Source organism: Microplitis mediator, chromosome 5, assembly GCF_029852145.1.
Source record: "Microplitis mediator isolate UGA2020A chromosome 5, iyMicMedi2.1, whole genome shotgun sequence".
Classification (NCBI taxonomy): Eukaryota; Metazoa; Arthropoda; class Insecta; order Hymenoptera; family Braconidae; genus Microplitis; species Microplitis mediator.
In genome coordinates this window covers 683,106-701,163 of record NC_079973.1, presented here as the reverse complement: position 1 = coordinate 701,163, position 18,058 = coordinate 683,106, and the positions used below count along the sequence as shown (strand labels likewise).

At 30.3% G+C, this 18,058-nt stretch overlaps 2 protein-coding genes and 1 long non-coding RNA gene across 7 annotated transcripts in view; 2 read left to right on the top strand and 1 right to left on the bottom strand.

The window, feature by feature from the left end:
- The window catches only part of LOC130669052 (uncharacterized protein C05D11.1-like), a 230,564-nt gene that overhangs the window by 91,391 nt on the left and 121,115 nt on the right, over nucleotides 1-18,058 (top strand). The gene's annotated exons all lie outside the window — the stretch shown is intronic.
- The window catches only part of LOC130669055 (venom dipeptidyl peptidase 4-like), a 152,133-nt gene that overhangs the window by 23,717 nt on the left and 110,358 nt on the right, over nucleotides 1-18,058 (top strand). The gene's annotated exons all lie outside the window — the stretch shown is intronic.
- The window catches only part of LOC130669070 (uncharacterized), a 135,981-nt gene that overhangs the window by 17,290 nt on the left and 100,633 nt on the right, over nucleotides 1-18,058 (bottom strand). The gene's annotated exons all lie outside the window — the stretch shown is intronic.

Sequence of the window (18,058 nt, the reverse complement as noted above, 5' to 3'; positions counted from 1 at the left end):
TATTATTATTATTTTTATTTATTATTCATATCGGAAATTGGTTTCTTGCAAAGCCGAAAAAAAGTTTGTTTATTTGGTGGATATCTTAATAACTGCTGGGGATAATTAGACAGCTTAGGTGATCATCAAAAAGGAAATTTCATTTCCCACAACTTCGCTATCTATTGAAAATCGTGTAGATCGTATTGATAAAAATTATATACTTTCAACAGTAGGTCATTGTGTTCAAAAGGCTGTAACTTTACAAAAAATGATTCTACGAGAATAATTATTTTTATCAAAGTTATAGAAAATTTAATTTCTTGCAATTTCGGTATCTGCCAAAATTACTGAAAAATTGATAGTTTACAAGTTACAGGCATTTTAAACGATTGAAAAGGAAAAATAGTCATTTCAAAAATTTCAATTTTACCGCCGTATTATTTTATTTGAATTTTAAAATAAGTAAACTATAATATAATTGCACGTTAATGAAATTCCTGAAAATGAAATAAAAAAAACATCGTGATTTTAATAATAACGATGCACAATAAAATTAATCACAATAACAATCAACATTTATGAAGATTATTAAAATGTGTTAAACATTAACGTTCACCCTACACTCTACTCTATATTGCACTGAATTTTACACCCGTTCAACCCGGTATCCGCAAATACAAACATAATTTAACTGATATTTTTATTAAAAACTTTTATTATATCTCGCCATCGAAATCACCTCTCGTCTATTTTATTTATATTTTTCACTACCAATATTCTCTGTAAATAGATTTATTAAATTGAATTAATTACTCCACTTGACATGATAACAACAATAACATCCGCTAATTAATAAAAAAAATATTATTATTAAATTAATATTTCACATTAAATACAAATATATCAAACCTGATTTCCAGTAAAATTATTAATTAATAATAAATTACCTTCAATGTAATAATTAACGCCGTAATTAATTAAACTTGTATACAGTAAACAAAATTCATTTTTTTTCTATTAATTATAAATTATTGTGACTAATTAACATGTCAAATTGTTAAGCAAATAATTGCAGAAATATGTCAAAAAGTATTTAATTAATATATGATAGAATTAGACATTTATGATATATATTTTATGCTTACAAATTTGTTGTCAAGATATTTGAACTTTGGCCCAAGTCTAAGTTATGAGAATTATTTGGAAATTAGTATTGATTAGCCTGAATGACGCGAGATCGGAGGAATTCTAATCATATATATATATATATATACAATATATCAAGTTTGAGAATCTTGGAGATGTTTAGAAGTCGGGAGTCGTTAGTATCTTTTTTGAGGTTCAAATTAAATTCCAATTGAAGTTTTGATTGTTAATTTTGTCTGAGTGCAATTAAATGAACAGTATCTTAGGCTTGTGTGTCTTTTGAAACTTGTCAAGATTAATTTTATCAGGTATTTTATGTTTTTGTCTTAATCTTTGGTGATTGAACTTCAAATTATCCTTAAGATAGGATTAAGTATATTATTAATCACTTCTTAAGTAATTAGTATCGTTTATTTAAATATATGTCAAGTAATTTTGAAAAAATTAAAGATTCAGAGATGAAATTGTGGAATAAAGTAAAAACTTGTCGGCTACAGTGAACAGCAAAATATGTTTTGAATTAGTTCAAATAGTTGTGCGGTACGGAGTTCATTCATCACAAACTTTCCATTAATTAATATTAAATATTTGAAACTTGCGCTTTGATCAATAATTAGTTGATTAAATTTGATGAAATTTCGATAAAATGTTTGGTTTTAGATTTTATTGATACTAATTTTTTTTTTTTTTACTATAAGGTAATTAATGTAGTTGCGTATGAGTTCGCTTCAGCTAGATAATTTAATTCTATAATGCATTCAAAGTCCAATCACTACAATCAAATCCACAGTTTTGTTTTGGCATCAATGTAAAAATACCAAATCTGCAGATTCGTTCATTTTTTCGAAAAATTTTTGTTTATTCACTTCAGATTGTACTTTTGACTGTAGCTCCAATCAAAAATTATTATTTGGCAGTATTTATGCAAGAGTAGGCATCACTTCTTTTTCAATTCCAAAAATTGTCATATCAACGTTACTATAAAAAATTTATATTTGTCAGCTGTTATTTTTCTTTATTCAATCCGCAAACAAACGAGCTACTGAAAAAAAAACTTTTAACTTTTGAAACCAGAAAAAAAATTTTATGCGAACCACAATAGGGGCGCAGAACAAAATAATATCAAATTTTCGTTTGAGTTCTAGTTAAAAGTTTTCTATTGAATTTCAGTAATAATAATTTCCATTGCGTAAAAAAATTGATATGCAACATAACTAATTTCGTTAAATTGACTGGCGTAGGTGTTATTTAATATACACCCACACAAATTAATACTTTTAGTTGCGTATTCATTTTAACGAACAATAGAACTGAGTAAAAAGTTTTCAATATTTTTGGAGTACTACCTAATTAACTAAATAAAATAATTTATCGATAAATGAGTGGAATTTTTTTGAAGGTTTAGTTTAATATAAAAAATATTTTATTGCAATAAAAACAAAAAATAAAAGTTGGGCTGTGAAGTTTTGTCGCAAGTAACTGAATAACGCGCCTTTCACCGTCGTCTGTCTCATTTTATATATTTTTTTTCTGCAGCTCGTTTGTTTGTTATTTTTTTTACTCATTTTGTGTATAGTATGACGTAGCAACTCGCGACATGTGACACACACACACTTATTAAAAATGGAAATATACGTTATTAAGGCTGAAAATATAAAGCATCGAGTTTTGTTTAAAAAAAAAAATGTATAAATAATAATAAATGTCAAGTAAAAATAATAATTACAGAGGCTTTTGAAAATATATTAAAAAACATCGGATGATCCTCATTAAAAAATTACAGTCTTTCTTTCATGTAATTCTGTAATTTTTCCGGGAAATGTAATTTTATAAAAGTTATATACTTTTCCTGACAGAGTAATCTCACGTGAGCTTTTAATCAAGTTTACCTTCTCTGAAGGCAACTTTGTAAATTACTATTTATAAAAGCTGGTTATTTATTCAGATTATGCATTGTAAGAATTTAAATGAGTTAAAGTACAATTACCTTTCTTGTTAAACATCAAAAATATATTCTCTTATATCTTAGAGAAAATTTTTCTTTAAAGTTAAATATCTTCAAAGAAACTGAATTTAGGTTAAAAGTGACTGATATCATTTTTGTAGCAAATTTAATTTTCTATAATATTATTCATATACATTTTTATCATATTTTCGATAATCAGGCCATTTGAGAAGAAATTAAATCTGATCAATTTTTCAAATTTATGAATCAAATACTTTATCGTCAATATCTGGTGTTAATATTAAATATTCAGTAAAAATGTATAAGACCAAATTTATAGGAAATTTAATTTTCTACAACTTTGCTCTTATACATTTTTATCGTATCTTCAATAATTTACCCAGGATTTAAGTAAAAAAAGCAAAAAATTTCTAGACAATTTTTCACTCTATTAATTACGTACTTAAAAATTAATTTCCGGCTGAACTATCATAGCTACAGTTAAAATTAATAGAAATAAAATTGTAGGAAATTCAATTTCCTATAAAAAAAGTTCCTGTAAATTTTTAAAAAAATTCAGTAGTTTCCGACTTATTTTAATTTTAAACTTAAACTTACATTCTTACCGGATATTACAATTTAAAGTTTCAATTAAATTAATAATAACAATACTAGTAATTTATATCCAAGATAAGAAATAAGTTATTTTTTTTATCGTTAAATTAACGCGTCGACTTTAACGTACCATTTTTCATCAGGTTTCTACGACTAAGATTTACTGCAGATCGAATGCTTGACATTTTTTATCTATCGCATTATCCGTATGACTGTCATATTTCTTTTAACTAAAAAATTTATCTCACTTTAATAAAAGTATCACATTAAATTACAGTCGTTTCATATATATATATGTATAGAAATAAGTAATTAAATGTCAAGATTAATATATAGCTACATAAATAAAACAAATAAATTTAATCGATAAAAATAATTAGAGAATAATAAAATCCGAGCCGGAAAATAAAAAAAAAATTTGGGCATCCGTTGGCCCTGCAGGCCAGCCTCAGAACTTCCCGCTCTTTTCGAGCTCCTTGAGCTCCTCGAAAATCTAGACTCAGGCCTCTGTGTTGTGAAAAAAAATTATAATCGTCGTCAAATTACTTCTAAGGAAGTCCCATAGTCATCCAATCCAAATTACATACAAAATCTATACTCAGGATCCTCGAAACGTCGACATCTGATGAAAACTCGATTTTCAAAAATCGGGGTGAAAGCAATAACTTGCGGAATTTTTGAAAATTTACAATTTTCTTAGCGGGAAGTTAAAAATGATAATAATGAGATGAGAAGACTAGATTTACATATCAAGGGATCAACTATTTGAATTATCTCTCGGCTGCTTTGAAGGGTTGTTACGCCCCGTTCCTAATAGTAATTACTAATTACAAACTTGGTGATGTCACTGAGATCAAAACACATGTAATTAAAGTTAGATTGTACATATAAATATATATACATATATTTACTTTTAAGTACTGTTTGAATTGAAGGAGGAAATTAAAAAAGTATAATAAAATATAATATTAAATTTTTAATATAAAACTTTTATGAAAGGATTTAAAATATATATATTTAACGTTCAATATTAGCTTGAATTATTTTTTTTAGTAGCCGTTTTGTTTTCTTAAGTTTACTGACGTACTAATTATGATTAAATACATGTTCCATTTAATTAAATCTATAGGTGAGATGAGTAATTAGGGATTGTTGATTATTTTGTTGGAAAGTGTTTGAATTTCGAACAAGCGTTAGGCAAATTGATGTAAATAAATCCATTGTTTTGTGTGTTAATGCTTGAGTTGATTGGTGAACATTTATACATATATATATTTAGTATTTACAAACAAACTATCGCTAGATTTACGAATAACAAGGTTGACTTTTCGTGTAACGTGTGAATAAGAGCTTACAGAGTTTCCAAAAGTTAAAGCTGTCGAAAGTTACGTTGACATTTCAAAATAGTGCTTTTGATATTTTGTCATTGAAGTATTAACTGTTAGAGTGTGAAAATTTAATTAATTGTTGAATATTAACAAGTTTTTTTTTTTTTTCAACATTTGAAATTATGCAAAAGATTTGATTCGACGATGCCAAAAAAATTTGTTTTTTGGAAAATTTTTGACGATTTGACTCAAAGGAAATTTAGGAAAAAAAATAAATTGTACCTCAATTTGTTTCTATAAGTTTATATAAAATCACCCATTCCGCGTAAAGTTTTCATGTTAGATAGAAAAGTTGAATTTAAATTTTATAGAGAATCGCATGAGCCTCAAATTGGTAAATAAAATATTCAAATAGTTTCTGTGACTTTCAATTTGAAGCGAATGTATACTCAATGAAATTAAGCAGCTATTTTATCAGTATCAATAATTACAATAAATTGTTTGAAGTACCAGATAAATAACAATGAAAGACGTGGTTTTGATGATAATCCGCAGTTAGTAATCAAGAGCCAGTAATAATTAATAACAACATAATTAGCAAAAGTGATGTTTACGTAGCAGGGAATTACAAATCTCTGGTCTAGTATGCAGAGTATAGTGGAGTATAGTAGACTACCAATCGAATTTTCATGAGCTTGCTGACGCCTGGACGGCTGCTGCTTCTATAAAAGCTGAGACTGACGTAGTATCTGTGTTACCAGACTACCACAGTCTAGTCCGTCTGGTCTCGGTTAGACATATGGTAACTGCAATGTACATGACCACTTTGCTTACTGTATGCGATTCCATCACAGAGCTATTTATCATTTTATTTAATATTCCCTTGATTCTTAATTCATCAGAGACGTAGACGGAGTCAAATAGAATATAATATTAATTTATAATTAATTATGAATTAATTTTTTATTGTCTCGTTAATTGAAACCGCTGAACAAATATATGAAACTTATGAATCAGCGTTTGAGCGAGCTAGTAACGTTAAATTAACGTAACAAACATATGGAATAGTAAGTGAGGTGTGTGTTTGGTAAGGGCAAGAAAAGCTGAGTAGTTTAGTTTAACTTAGAGAAGCCTGAAAGGATTCAATTTCGTGTGTCCACACATCAGTGTCTACATCCGATTTCAGCAGATTCAACTTCTTAAACTTTGTAACTTGCATCTCTATCTCCTGGGTGTAACATAAAATCTAGCATTTATCTTTCTCTTGTAGTTGCTACTCGCTACTTGCTCCTTTCTGGCCTTAACCCTCTTTAAGCCGAGTCGGATAATTGGATTTCCTAGATGATTGTTTCCGCTGGCGAGATCAGAAGGTGATTCGAAAGCTTTCCCAGGTAAAACGTTCTGTTCTCAATCAGATTCTTATATATAGGTATAGTAATACAAGATTTAGATGTTACGTTTGATATAAAACTAATTACAATTCTACAAAGTTATATTGGAAAATTATTATTATCTTTTTTTCTTTACAATCAATATCCGCCGTGGAAAGTTTTAATAAATTCTGTCCAACACAGTATTCCGTTTAGTTGTTGGACAGCTTAGAGTAAATGAGCATTGTAGGTTTTAATTAGGCTTTCAATGAGGGACACTAATGAATAATATGTTGATAATTACAATGACAATTGAATTATTCATTATAGACAAATCTAAATCATTATTAGAATCCCGGCGCCTGTGTGTTCTATCAATTTATTTTCAAATAAATCTAGACGATTATTAGATATCTGAAAAAATTTTTTTTGTATTCGAAATACGATTGGACTGATATTTAAAAATTAAAACAACTTTTTTCTAACACCGGGAAATATTTCAACAGTGAAATAACGTGGGCTTATGTCGTTTTTTTTATCAGTGTACCGAAGACACAATAAAATTGAAATTAGTCACGTTGGGCGCCAGTGGGACGTGACGTGTCCACTTTATTGAAATCTCGGGTCTCCAATCTTAATTTATCAAATAATTAAATTACTTATTGTGTTCCGTATACTTTCGAAAACCCGAAGGCAGGCAGGGAAAATAATTGAATTATCGAATTAACCTCCTGTATTAATCAAACGAAATTGTTTGTTTGGTAATGATGAAGGATAACTGAAAAATAAAATTCTTTTATTGAAATTTATATATATATCATTTATCACGAGTAGACATAGCAAGAAATAATGTGTGAAAGAGAAAAAAGGGAGAGAAATGAAAATACATAGAGGAGTAAAAAATATCTCGTTTTCTCTTATATTCATTGAGAGTTATTTTTTTCCCTCTCTTTTGTTAGCGAACTGGAGGCTCGCGGCGACGCAACAATACTCGGGTCTTGCTGCTGCATCGGCGATATTTATTGCTCTCGATTTTACGCGCCACAAACAACAGGGAAATGAATAAAAAATATTTTTCAAAAGCTTCTAAGAAATAATGTTGAGATTATTTTTCATGTTACTGGTGCCTGAAATTCTGGGTTTAAGTTTAATAATAAAAATAGTAATAATGAAACAGGTGTATTTGAAAAATAACTAAAGATGGAAGTAACTAAAGAAGTTCTTTCATTAAGATGTTTTAGTAAGGGAAGATTACATCCTCGCTTTTTCTCAAACTCTTTTTTATTTCTTAACCATTTTTTCTCTTTGTCTCGACTGCGTATTCTTCAGTTCGGGTCGAGGAGCTTACAAATAAATCCTCAGGACGGCCTACTTTCTTGTTCCTGTCAACACACTTCTTCCTTCAATATTTCTCGCGCTTTTTCCTCAGACTTAATCTCCATGCTTCCAAGTAGGAATTCCTGCAATATGATGCACTAAATTCTTTATGAAACGTTATTAAATAATTTTCACTCGAAAGTAAGCCGGACTGATACTCTATTCATTAAAAGTGCGGGTAAGACTTTGGATAATCATTGTTTATTAGATTGAGATTATCTTAGCCAATAATTGAGATAAATGTGCATTTAGGGACATCGTTGGAAAGGAAATTTAATTTCCTACAACTTTTGATCAGGTGAAAAATTAAGTAGCATCAATAGTTTAGAAGGTATTGGCGTTCTAAGTGCGGGAAATCAATTGAACACAAGCAATACGATAATGTTTTGGTTAAATGGCTGTAACTTCTAAACTATTGGTTATATGACTATTTTTATGAGACACAAAATTTCAGGAAATGAAATTTCCTACATATTTTGTTTCTTTAAAAATTACTGTAAGATCAATAGTTTAGGAGTTATAGCTGTTTGAAGGCTTAGAAAAAAATAAAGTAAAAAAATTAGGAAACTATCAAAATAATTACAATTTTGACACCGTTGATTTTTTGATATATTTCATTTGAGTTGAAAAGTATAAAATTAAATTTATTTTACACTCGTCATATATGAAGTCTATTGATCTGATTTATTCACAGAAATATTGCCAATCAAAGTTAAAATCAATAATAAAATTTTTTGTTCAACTTCTATTGCCATTTATAAATTCTATATTTTTCTCGGAAAAAAAAACATAATAGTAATAAATAAACGACTGAGTTGGTGAAAAATTAAATAGAAGTGGAAAAAATACAATACCCATTGAATAAGAATTTTTTTGTATAAAAAAATATTATTGTTCAGTTAACTGACGTTGAATGGGAAAATTTCATTGATAAAAAATTTTCTCGGATTTACTCGATTGTTCCGTTAGGATAATAAATATATAGCAATGAATAATACTGAACTTTTTGACTTTTGTAAAAAGTGAATAAATAAACAAACTCATTTACTATCTATATAAATAAATTTATAAAAAGTTTCTATTTTATCTAATGGACAACGTCAATGAAGAGTTAAATTTAATAAATTAGAAAGTTTAGCAAAGAGAAATAGAGAGACGGAGAAAAAGAGTCTTAGTAGAAAGTGCAATTTAAATTTAATCAGAATAATCGAAATAGTATAGAGTGGGATTGGTTGATATTGTAGAGAAGGATGTCGTGGATAGATATTGGTAATGACAGGAACCCGCCCTTATTGGATGTGGTGTAGGAAGGAAACAATTACTGTGTCCTGTATTTCCGCTATTTCCAGATCCTCTGTTCGACGTTTCTCTCTGTTGTGTCACCTTCCACGTGGCATCCGAGTCCCAACTGCTTCGAAAAAAATTCAATAAAACCCAAGTCGGGATGTCAAGACTTCTTGTTATCGTGAGGTTGCTAAAAAAGAACTAATACCTTTTCTTTTACAACATCATTTATTGTTTTTTTATTTTTATTTGATATATTGACGCATCTCTACCTTAATAGTAGCTTCTGATCATTTAAATTTACCTATTTAGACATCGCAGTCGGTAAGTAATAACTTTTTACCAACTGAGATTTTACCGACGGTGGTGTCGAAAATTTTTAATTTTGATAACAGGCTCGCTTTTTCTTTATATATACCTAAGTAACATACTAATTGAACACTTCCTTCAAAGGGGGAGGGGGGAAATGGGCAAAAGAAAATTTTCCTGCCACATTAGTATGAAATATTTATTCTACGATTTAGGAAAAGCAGAAAAATCTACTCCAAGGATATTTTCTTCAATTGAAACTTAAAGGATCGAGTTTGAATGCAGTATGATCTGTAATAATTCTGAACAATTTGAATATTTTATGATAATTCCTACTCAAATATCTACTTGCCAAATAATTCTTATCTGTTTGTATTCAAATTATTCAAATATCGGATTACGTAAAACGTACTTCAGTAACGCTGGGAATAAAATTCGGGGATTAAAAAATATTGAATGATGACAAAAATGTTTGCAAACCATTAAAATATTTCAATTTCAATAAAATAAAAATCTCTTTTTTTTTTTTTTTAAATTCATTCCAGTTTGTAACTAGAGACGTTAATGGGAATGAAACTTCGGGCTTTCGCTTGTTTATTTAACGAAAAACCGTTACGTCTATTCAATATATTATTTATTCAAAAATTAATTGGACCCTAAAAAACATTGAAATGAAACTTTGCAATAAAATATATCCAGGAATAAAACGTTTGCGATTAAATATTCCGCTGTTGGGTTTTAAGTTCATTTAGAGGCGTTGAGTCGATTAATTAGTAATAATTCGACTGATGAAAATTCAAGTACGTGGGAATCATGCAACGCTATTGTGGTTACCGCCCATTGTTCTCTTGGCGTTGAAAAAGGTTTTAAAAAAAAATATTAACATGGAAATGTAATGAAACCGCGGCAGCCACTCGTATCGGTTAGTAAACAGTCTTCGAAAACGCGCGCTAATTATCTCGCACCGCTGATCGATTTTAACCGATAATCGTTCAGCTGAGCCATTTCCATTTTTCTACCTCGTCGCTCGCGAGCCGATTATTCAACGTATAGCATAAAATTTATAAATAAAAACAAAAACACTTTTTAATGTATGCAGAAAAAGCTCTCATCTATTTTTTTAAAAATAAAATGAAACTCATTTATTCTCGGTCTCCATAGAAGAATATAAATATATATAAGCTTTAAGCTCAATAGCCGCTGGGTTGTTATGGTTAAAGTAATTAATTAAAATTCAGATCGTGTGTATTCGATAACAATAATATTGTTTGAAACATCGTTGTTCTAGTGTTGCCAGAAAGCTTTGCTTTCACTATAAACATATATATAGAGATATGTATGTATATATAGTATAACAAGTAACACAAGAGGATACGGCATTGTGCCAATGAAGTAATGATTCATTGCGCCCGTATGCTTTTAAAATTTTCTCACGTATATACTTTTCTTCCTTGTACTTGACCATTGTGTTACTCCGGATTTAATATTTTATGTGCTGCCAAAAAACATCGGAAAATAATATTAAGGAATAAAAATTTGTGGGTTTTAGCTTTTTATTATATTTTTAAGTGAATTTATTTCCCGAAATGAGAATAAATTTTGAAGATTACGGTGTTTTATACACTTGCCGTTTTTTGAGAGCTTTAACTTCTTTACTACTAAAGCTAAATTTTTTTTTTATTTTTTTCGGTTATAAAATAAACGAACCAACGAAACGAAACGATTATTTGATGAAATGAATTATTTTTCAATTTAATACTTTACTAAAATAAATGTTTTTATATTCATTAAAATTTTCGTTCCTGCAGCAGAGGCTCGGAAAATGAAGTAAACAAAAAAATTGAACTGAATTATTAGATAAAGAGGATATTATTTCAAGTGATATTGACGGTGGGATATAACAGGCATTATGGGAGTATAAATTAGCATCTAAATCCGAGTAAAAGTGTATGAAGACGACAAGTTTATGGTTCGCATTTGGTTGAATGGAGAAACCGTGGGGCCAGCAGGCGGAATAGCACGTAGTCGGTGGTATTCGAGGATGAGTAGAAATTTCATTGCGCAATAATGCACGGGCACATTCACAGTAGTCAGACGTGATTTGCGTCCACCATTACTGTATTGTCTAACGTGTGACCCCGACTCGGTCCGCGAAATCGTTGGATCGGCTGGTGATGTACACCAGCACCGGGACTGGGAGTAGGTAATACCCTGGGGCTATCACTGGGAATTGCGTTGGACAACGGCCAGACGAAACTCCGAGTTTCTCTGCTATCATCTCTCCGCATATCCGGCTAACGATCACTTTTGTCCCGAATATTAATTCCCTAAAAATCCACTCCAATCAATCCATCCAGAGTTTAATTCCGCTTTTTTTTAAATTAAGCTTTTATAAAGCGCAATCAACTGGCTCGCGTGAATAAATTTCGAATATATTCTTCAACAAAGCGCTTGCCTTTGTTATTTAAAATACCTCATACTAGAGGGATATAAATCGCGATAAGATAGTCTGTCATAGATATAGAAGTAATTATCGGCTCGATAACATACTCAATCTATAGAGCATTAATTAAAGAGCTTTTAATACGCATTACTCTTGATTTGTAATACAACTAATGCATTCACCCGATAGCTATACACGGAGGTATTATTTTTGTTTGAAAACTATAGTGTGATAGTAATGCCGGAGCATGTTAACCATCTGATGGAAATTGAAATGAACATATTGCAAAAACCACTATGGCTATAGGCACTTCTATGTGCTCATGTTCTTCCAGAAGACTTGTATGATACCACCGAGGCCTCAAAACATCCAATGGACCCCTTAACTTGGGTCAGGATCGCTGTCTTAAATATCTTATAAAAAATCTATATAATCATACTCTATTCTACGACTTTATTATCCAACTTTTTGTTCACAATCGGTTTTATTTAATTGAGTAAAGTGGATCCGAGCTACTAAAGTATCTATACACACGCGATACGATGCGGTTGTACCCACAGAAATTCACCAACAACACATAACATATAAACGTTGTGGAAAACCGCTGGGACAATTTCTCGAGAGAAAGCCATAGAAGTAAAGGCGATGCAATGCGGCACCAAGTAGCAAATTTAGAGTTGCCCGGGGATATATACAGAGAACTTGTACCAAAAAATAAAGAGTATAGAGTAGGTATAGAGTACACATTGGTCGACTTAAAAAAAGGAATACGTGCGTCTTTACTTTGAAAAGTATATATTTAAGAGAATTTTCCTGAATGCTACGTTACCTTTTGCCCTACCTCGGGCACTTTTAATCCATTTAAAAATATATAACCGTTCTCTGGTGGATTCAGCCAAACAATTCCATAACTTTTATTATCATTGTTATATTTTAACTGAAATATAATTTTTTTAGCTGTTGTGTTTTCATCAATTCAACGCAATTCAATTCAATATTTATTAAGTAATTGACTATTGAAGTGACAGTGTAAAATAATAATCATTTTCATTTCAAAGGACATTCTTTTGAAACGTTTCATTATTTTTATTTTTCATATATATTTTACAGTTATATTCTACTATTTAAAAAAATATACATTAACGCATTCTTCCGGATTGTAAACAAGAGAGATTTTTTATTTCAAAGCTTTTCAGTTGTCACTATTATTTTTATTTTTTATTTTTTATTTTTTTAACTTCCTCGATGTTCATTTAAAATTTTTCTAAGAGTGATTATAGTTCAAGCAAATGTAAATTTTTTTTTTTTAAGCTAAAAAAATATTTATGTTTGAAAAAAATTCATTTAGAATTTTATCCTCAGTTTAATAATAACTTTGCCGTAAGCTAAATTATTATTTCGAAATTTATTTTTATATTTCACGCTACAAATCCAGAGTATTGTATATTTTATTGAACGATACTTATCAATATTTCTATTTTAAATCAGACGAGAGCCAAGAAAATTCATAACCCAAACTAAATTCTACAAAAACTGACCAATCAATTGACGTCATTTTTTTTTTGAAAGGCCCGATGTCTGATTTAAGGCCCAATCTGTTTAACAAAATAAAAAAATCTATGAAACCGCAACTTTTCACTTCGAATTCGTAAAAAGTCCTCGTCACACCCAAATTTTTTAGGAGTTTTTTAGGACCTTCGCTTCTAGACCATTACCAAAATAAATATATAAATCAATACGAACACACTTTGATCGTATAAACTTGTGTTTTACGACTTTTAAAAACTTTTATTTATTTTTATTTTTCTTTTTCCATAAAAACTTTGGCTCAACACTCGGACCTTACGTCAGTAAATGAAAAGCTTATATTATATGAAACGAAAAGGAAACGGTCTTGAGATTACTGCGGTGCCGCTTTTGTCAAGCCAATCTATTTAATCCGACGGGTGAAACCTGACGAAGATGTATACATATATATTATATATATACAGAAGGGTCAAAATGGTGAAGCAGTAGAGCAAGTTAACAAATCCGTAGATTTGATCCTTCTAAATCAACCTTTGCTTAGCGAGCCGTATGTTCCATTTAGTTTATTTCTTTTTTTTTTTTAATTTACTTTTTTCCAGAACTTACGGATTGAAAAGTAAACTCTCAGACAACTAATGGAAATTAATGCTTTCCATTAGCCGTTAATCTTCTTTTTAATCTTTTGTTCCAAAGCCTTTCTAATTCCTTTCGAAAATCTAAATTAGCTTTTTTTTTTTTTTTTTTTAATAATTACGTTATCAGTTTTCAAATGAATTAGATGTATAAAATGAATGATTTATGGTGATGGTTTTGGTGGCGAAATAGGAATGAGGAATGAGGAATATTTTATGTAGTTGAATAAGTCCAAGAAGTTCTGGCGTCAACACTCGGAGTCTTAGAGGTCGACTTACCATAACTTATATGTGAAGTTTGTACTCATACTTACGGACAACACATAGTTAACAGTTAGTTCGGAGATACGCTGAGAGATTTTCGTCAAGTGCATGACTAAAGTTTTCCTTTAAAATCTTTAAGTGTCTTAGTTTGATGTGAGATTTTTCTTAGCGGTGTGTAGCTCGGATATCTGCACATACAACTCGTATAAGTTAAAAGAATTGCACGTTGAGCTTGAAGCATTATCTCCTAGCTTTTTGATGAGTTCAAACTGTCGAAAGTTTTCATATAACTTTAACCGTAAGTGAAAGCTGTTAATGTATATGACGTAATAAGAAAAGTCTGTTATAAGTTTTAAAAAATTTTTAATTTTACTGCCAATTTACTCCATGGCTGTTTGGAATCCTCGTTAAATAATTTTTTCATTAAAAATTCTTCATCCACCCAAAATTATCTATTCACAATTCAAATCCTAAATCGACGTATCCCCCGAAATTTATAAAAAATAAACTCAGAAAATGAGTTATAAAAAAATCAGCAAGTCAAATCCTCCGATAAATTTCTAAAACAAACGTCTTTATAAAAAACACACAAATTTATCCGAACAAACAACGGACACTAAACAAACATCCGTAAAAAGCTTTAAGCTTTAAACCTACAGACAGCCATAGCTGTCGAGAAAATACTGTCACAAACTGGACACTGGCTTTTCGTCAAAAGCCTTAACTCTGAAGTAATCCTCCATCTCTCGAGGATACGACAACACACTGAATATAAATCTGTGTCTGTACTTGAGCCGTAACTTCAACTGGTTCTGTTAGTTGATGAAGTAAAGGAGAACAGACTTATATACAAGTTAGAGTAGAGTAGAGTAGAGTGAAGCACTTGAATGAATACTGGCACTACTCATGCATGGTACCAGCTGACGACAGACACAAGTGGATAATCATTTACTTAGTTCAGCCGAAGGGACAAAACTCATGTTTCAACTATACACTGTGCTCTCTATATAGGATATTTTCTCTATAGCAGACTAATGCAACGGCTGTAGAGAGAGTTTCAGATGGTACACATTGGATGGATCCATATCCAACCCTCAGTAGCAATAGCATCAGCATCTAAACTCCACAAGGCTTGCACAAGATGAGCTCTACGACCAAATGTTGATATTAGATGATGCAAGTGCTGTTGCGGCATTACTTGGTTAGTAATATTGTAATATAGTCCACAATATCGTCCCGGATATGCTTGGATGTGTTGCATCAACATATTCCATGTTGTGTAATCAGCCTTAGACATTAGATGTTAGATCTTACATCTCCGGCTTTGTGTGTCTGGGGGCTTCATTTGGATTGATGGAGGTATTAAATGGTAATGATAATGGTAATGGGAACAGGGATGGGAATTGCAACAGGAATGGGAATGGGAATGAAAATGAAAATGAAAATGAAAGTAGAGATGGGAATAGGAGCAGAAAGAATCCGCGGGTCATCATGACGGAAGAAGTTGTCAGAAAACCGGCGAGAATAATGAGAACGTTGAATCGCGGTATCGCGCAGTTTTCTACGATGTATTCTCGGAAAAGCGAATTGTGTAGCTTTTGTTCTGGTGGGCTGTCTGCCTCGACTGAAAAGCGTGAGTTGAATAAATTAAATGTACAAATAGTACTGTTATATTCTGTCGAGTTATTTTGGCACTTTTGTTGGTTGGTTAAGACTTTTTTCGGAAGTGGTGAGAATTGTTTTTGTTTATCGACTTGAAAAGACTTTTTTTGATGTCATAGAAAATTTTCCGAGTGAAAAATGGCTTTTAAAAAAAAAAGTATTTGGAGATAAATTTTTCAGAAAAGGCTATTATACAGTATGATTATTTTGGGTGAATTAAAAATGAGTTTATTATTAATAAGAATTTATAATTAAAATTGTAATTAGCGGAAATTGCTGTGATGATTAGTCATAGCTGAAGCGAAAACTTTTTCGCTATAAAAAATAATAATTTGTTAACTAATTGTCAGCAGAAAAGAAGCGGAATCAACTCGGGGAACTTTTAATTGCACTGTCCAAGCCTCGAGTGGTTTCGTCGCAGTGGGCGGGGAATGTCACGCGTGAAAATCCCGAATGGAAAAGGGGAAAAAGTTCAGTGACGACATTATTGGGTTTTTGGCGGTCCTCTCACGAGACATACCGTAGACATTTCATTTCATCCGTTCTATTTTTACTATATACTGCTTTCTTTACTCTCAAATGCCATATAGATATATATTTTTTTTCATACATTTTTTCCCACCGTTTTTATTATTTTATTTCCCTTATTCCAGCTCTGTAACGGATAGAAAGCTCTCTAGGCATTTTATTTGCCTTCTGCTTTCATTTCTCTCTTATTATATTTCGCCATAGGGTTGAAAGCTTTATTTTCTTATTTTATATAAAACAAGAATCTTCTCCCAAGTGTTTTTAGAAAACTTTCATTCATTCATTTTTGTCAAAAATTATATTTAAAAATAAATTCATGTATCATTTTATATTTTTCAAAATTAAAATTTGAAATTAAGCGTCATCTCGGCTATTTAATTTTCATAATTTACGCACCCTAGATAATTTATTGCATACACAGCAGGACTTTTAGCAAACTCTACTAAACAAGAGGTAAGTAGAGAAAGTTTAAGAGTTTCTATAGTGTATGTAAGATGAAAAGGCTTCATATAGGTTGGATAGCTTACGAAAACCCCCCATTTCCTTCTTGTTGTTCTTGTATGCTTTTCATCTAAGGAAAATATTATACATACATGTACATTGTGTTTATGTACATGTATATACATGTAGATGTATGTATGTGTGTATGTAAACACTCCGCGGTATAAAGGGATAAATGCCATGGGCATTTAACTTGTCAAGCGATAAATTTGTTAAATTAAATTATAGATTATTATGGCAAGCGCGTAATAGGTACTTTGCTAGGTAATATATGGCGTGGATTATTAACATAACGTGAGATTGTCCAAACACCTGCGCCATATATATACATATATCTATATACATTGTTTTGATACACATTAATATTAATGTGATGGATTACTTGAAATTATTTTTATAGCTTCATTTTTTATAAAGTAATTCATTAAATACATTTTGGAAAATCGTTATAATGAAATGCCTTCATTATAACATCAATAGTGATTGTTTTAGTCTTTATAATTTTTTTTAAGCTTCAATATTCGCACAGGCTTAAAGAGCATAAAATTTGGCTTCAAAAAGCTGTGGGACTCAAGGCTGTAAGTCTAGTCTTCAAAAAATTATTCGAGTTTGAAATTTATTTTGAATCAAAAATTTGTTAAAGTTACTCATAACTTTTAAAGTTGTGATATCTTATAAAAAATTTAGCAGGGAAGTTTCTGGGGTACAAAAAAGAAACTATGAAACTAATCGATAAATTTGATATTTAAAAAGTTACAGGGATTAAAAAAAAATGGAAAGTTGATTTTATGGATTTTTGGTGATTATAAGAAATAAATTTATGTGTTTTAAAGCTTGGGTGGGTTTTGGAATCGAAGAAAGTTAATAATGAAAAATGTAGGATCGGATTTAATTAATAGAATCGAAAAAGCAGTAAAGCTGACAAAAATTATAGATAGACAGCGCTATAACTCATTTTCCGACATTAGTTTAAGGTATTACAGGAGTATAGCTCAGATAAAATAAATTATAATTTTTTATTTTATTATTATGAGTTATTCTTAAAAGTGTAAGGGAATATCCTGCCAGAATATCCATTTAAAATGTTCCGGCTCGTTTAGTCGCTTATACGAAGTGAATAGGCTGAAAATATCGAGCCATTTCAG